We start from the raw sequence: 4,919 nt of genomic DNA, 5'->3' as shown, positions 1-4,919 counted from the left end.
CGGAGTAGGCCAAAATCGGCCTTCCCGGGGTCAAATCAACCAGCGCTCGGGTCGGGAAGGTTCGCTAGGCCATGCGTGATTCACATGGGGCGTTGGTGGGGTTCGGGGAGGCTTGGAGGGTTGGGTGCGACTGTGGCGGTGGCTTTGTGCGGCGGCGCTCGCCGGCGCGCGCGTGGTTGCACCCTGCTGGGCTCAAACTCGGGTCAGGGAGTGTGCACGTGACCAAGGCGTGACTAGGCAAGACCGGTGTGGGGTTATGGCGCACTGCAGTGACCTCGCCATGGCGAGACTGAGGTGCGGGCGGACCTGGGCGCCGGGAACTCGCCGGCGTGCGATGTTCTGGCCCCCAGGGTGGTCTACAGCTTCCACAATCTAGCGCAAAAGAAACGCGGAGACCTAGAGGTGCTTACCAAGGCTGGGATTCGGACGGGGAGACCGTGCAGGGAGATCGTCGGCGGTGTCCAAGCGGCGGGTCGGCGCAGAGCTCGGTGGCGGGGCCGGTACGGGGGTGCTCCGGGCGCTGGATCTGCCGGAGGGGGTCCGTACGGGTCCTGCGAGGGTGGTCCAGAGCCGAATTAGTCCGGTGGTCACCGGAGGTGACGAATTGAGGCAAAACAGGGGCTCACCGGCGTGGAGGAGCACGGCGGAGCTGGATGGAGGCGGCGCTAGGTTGGATAGGGTTCCAGGGGTGCGGCCTGGGGTGTTTAAAGGGGCCCGGGCGGGGATTGCGGCGGGGCGCCGCGGGATTAGGATCCCGGCGACCTCGTCGGTGATCTCGGGGCCGTTGCGGAGCAGGGAAGGAAGGGGAGAAGAGGGGGCTGACGCGCGGGGCCGGCTGGTCAGCGGCGGGGCGGCTGCGATGCGGGCCTGCTGGGCGCTCGCGGCGCCGACAGGTGGGGCCGGCGGCTCAGGAGGGTCGCGCGCGGAGCGAGCCCGGCTGTGGAGCGGGCGTGCTGGGCTGGCAGCGCAAGAGGGCGATGCGGGAGTAGGCCGGGTGGCGCGCTAGCGGGCCGGGGAGTGGCACTGCGGGCTGGGCCGGCTCGGGCTGGACCCATGCGGGAGAAGGAAAGGGCCGGGTTGGGTTGCTGTTGGGTTGGGTTTTGGTTGTGGGTTTGGGTTTGCTATTTTTCTCTTTCTAATTCTATTTACTCTCTCATTTCAAATCTAGGTCAAACAAAGGTTGAATTCAAATACAAATTCGAATTCAACCACACTCAAACAATTAAAGTATGCACCAGCATGAATGCATCAAAATTTAAAACCTATGATAAATTTTAATTACTTCTAGAACAAAAATTGGATTAAATGCAAGACTAGCACAAAAAAAAATCCCTAGAAATTAAATAAAGCCAATTAAATTTATTAATAAATACTGGAATTTAAATTAGGGTGTTACAGTGTAACACCCAGTTTATAAAAGGACATAAACCGAGCAATCATATACGTGCCAGGATCAAGTCACACGTATATACAACAGAATGAACAGTATATCATAGCACATATCACGTAAAAAGACATATTAAAGCGAATACGAATGTTATTTATTACATTAATGATAAGAATATCTGATACAGCGGAAGCGAACTACAAAATACGGTAAAGCTCTCCGAAGCTGAGCAGGGCGCCACAGGGACGTCGACTGGGAGACGAACACCTAGAAGTCCTCGTAGTCTTGGTAGCGCTGAGCAAACTCCCTCGTGTCGGCAGGAACTGAGCAGCAGTTGCGTATCCAAGAGGAAAAAGTAGAGAAGAGGCAAGAGTGAGTACACAACTTGTACTCAACAAGTATAACACAAACTATGAGGCTCTAAGGTTGGCTGACTCAACTGCATTAGCTTTTAAGTGTTGGCAAGATTTTATTTAAGCTATTTACTACGAGTTGATGAATTACCATTAACCCAATTACATAGTAATTAATCAGAATTTATTAAGTAACTACTGAGAACCAAACCGAAACCAAGCCACCAAGGTAACCCCGAGAGGCACCTCCCTCTTCGGAAGGAGACAACCCCACTAATCAAAAGGAGGATCTGAGCCGCTCATAACCATGAGCACGGCTAGTATACCAGTTTTACACTCTGCAGAGGTTGCACATCTTTACCCACAAGTTGTGAGCTACGCTAGAGGTTCATCACACTTCCTTAGGTGAGATGACTAGCGACTCACTACGAGGCCGTTACAAAGAATCTCGTTGGTAAGGCGTAACCGCGAGAGTTAGGTCAGCGACGATGGGGCCCACCTCACGGGGGTACAAGCACAGGTGCGCAAACCAAGCACAGACCAGCCGGAGGAGCAGGGACCATTGAAGCTTACTACTCTTGCCCCGCAGGTAAGTTACTCCAAACCAAAAAGACCTAATTAGTAAGCCAAGTCTATCCCATTCTAGCCTTGTGGTAGCGCTGTTGTCCCAGGTTGTTGCTCTATGAACCGGCCCTTATGGAGAGTGGCCAACCAAGCACTAAGCACCGTGCTGGCCCCCTAAACCATGTTTCTACAAAAACCATCTTTTAACGAGACGTGAACCACTCATCCACACAGAGGGCCACTCCCAGAATTAAGTTCAAGTAAACCATTAATCAAATTAATTAAAAAGGACCATTATGTGTTATAGCGCGGCACCTAGCACAACTAACCAATATGCAACCCAAGGGATATATATAAAGGATATAAAGTGGCTAGGAAATCCTTATAGGCATACAGTATTAAAATGCAGTATGAAAATGTATTTAAAAGTGATAGGTGGTGTTCATGTTATACTTGCCTTCCTCGTACTGCTCCTGCTGCTGCTCAAAGTGCTCGGAAGACGGCTGCTCCGGGTACTGGTACTGGGGCTCCTCCGGTAGCTCGACGTCTACTCACGAACACATGGCCAAAACGAGGCACAACAATAAGCATACAAGCAAACACTAACAAAAACTAAGAAACAGTACATCAATACATAAAAACAGCACACTAATCTAGTCTAAAAACTATTCTACGTGTTACAACGATCGCGTGGATATAAAGAACGCCCAAAACGGAGCTAAAACGCATAATCTAGGCCAAAAACAAGTTCTAGGGGCTTATCTGCGAGAAAAACTAAGTTCCAGGGGGTTTTCTGCAAAAACCAAGGGCCTAAACATAAATAAACCTTAGTTCCAGGGTCTAACATGCAAAAGACCAGGTGCTGGACGGCGGGTTTGATATTTAAAAAGCTCAGGGGCTTAAGTGAATAAAACAGGGCCAAACCGTAATTAGTTTTCTATACAGCTGGACCGCGGGTTGATTTAGGACAAACTCAGGGGCTCTTATGCAAAAAGGACAGGCGAACCGGTATCCACGCACGTGGACCGTCAGATCTCGATCTATTGGATCAGATTCGTTGGCTTCCAGATCTAATCGCGTGCGTCCGAAACAAATCGGACGGTCCTGGGGCTTTGGGCGCGCGGGGCGGCGGTGCGCTACCTCCGGCGACTCTGTTCGCGGTGGCGCGTGGCCGGAGATGGCCGTCCCGGTGCTCTAGGGAGCCAAAAGGGTTGTGGTCTGGTGCTAAGGAACGATCGTGACTCGCGTAATTCACTGGGGCCAAAAGCGGGGCACGGAGAGGCGCTGCGCGTCGGGGGCGACTGCGGCGGCGGTTCGGCGCGATGAAGCTTGCTGGCGCGTGGTGTTTCCAAGGCTCCAGGGCTACAGCCTAACCAAACTAGCACCAAAAGGTCCGGGGAAGGCTGCAGGTGCTCACCGGGCTTGGATTTGGTCGAAAGCGCAACGGAGTGTGCTCGACGTCGAGGTCCGGCGGCGGCGAGGAACGGAGCTCGTGGCCGGGGTCGATGCAGGGGTACTCCGGCCGTTCTGATCCCACTGCTTGACTCGGGGTGGTACTGCGGAGATGCACAAGGGTCAGGGAGGTCCGGGGATCGCTGGGGATGAGCAATTGGCCAGAGATCGGAGTTTACCGGGGTTGGGGAGCTCGGCGCGATTCCGGTGATGCAGTCCAGGAATTGGAGCGTGGCCGGCTTAGGAAGTCTCCCAGGGCTGAGGCGGAGCATCTGCGGTGGTCGGCAGGGCCTGGGGTGCGGTGGCGTGGCCGGCGCACGGCGGCGCGGGTGCTCTGCGCTGCGGAGCGAGGGGAGGCGGTGGCTAGGGTTGCGGGGTGGCGGCTAGGGCGTGGATGACGGGGTACGGGGGAGGCCAGGGCCTACTTATAGGGCGGCGGCCAACCTAGGTGTGCGCGCCCGAGTTTGGAAGGCCGGCGTGGACTTCGCCGGAGATCGCGGGCATGCGGTTGCGTGGGGGAGACGAAGTAGCTGACGGGTGGGCCCGGGGCGCAGCGAGAGAGGGAGGGACGACGCGGCGCGGGCTGACTGGGGTGCGGGCTGACTGGGGTGCGGGTGCTGGCTGGTGGGGTCAGGCACGAGGAGAGCTCGTCCGGGCGTTGACGCCTTGGGCCCGGTGGTAGGGAGCGCGCACGGGCGCTCGGACTGAGCGGGGCATCGCGCGGAGCGGGCGTGGGCCGTGCGCTTGCTGGCAGCGGGAGCTGGGCCTAGCGCTGGGTTGGGTGAACGGGAGTTTGCGCGGGCCGCGAGGAGAGAGAAGGGGCTGGGCCTAGCGGGGTGTTTGGGCCACGGGTTTGGATGCTGGGCTGCTGTGCCCCGCGGGCTGGGCTGAGGGAGGGAGCCAGCTGGACCGGGCTTTGGGTACTAGTGGGCTGACAGGGTTTGGGTTTCTTTCATTTTCTCCTTTACTATTTCTTTTCCTTTCTAAATCTAATCCTAATTCAAACTCAAGGCAAATGAATTCAAATTTAAATTTGAATTCACACAAGCACTCAACAAATAAAGCAATGCTCCAGCATGATGCAACAACAAAAATTAAACCTATGATAAATTTTAATTACTTAAGGAATAAAAGTTTAGATTAAATGCAAGTCTAACACAATA

This window comes from Panicum virgatum, unplaced genomic scaffold, assembly GCF_016808335.1.
Source record: "Panicum virgatum strain AP13 unplaced genomic scaffold, P.virgatum_v5 scaffold_3214, whole genome shotgun sequence".
Classification (NCBI taxonomy): Eukaryota; Viridiplantae; Streptophyta; class Magnoliopsida; order Poales; family Poaceae; genus Panicum; species Panicum virgatum.
The sequence above is the reverse complement of the archived record's forward strand: the minus strand, read 5'-3'. Positions refer to the sequence as shown.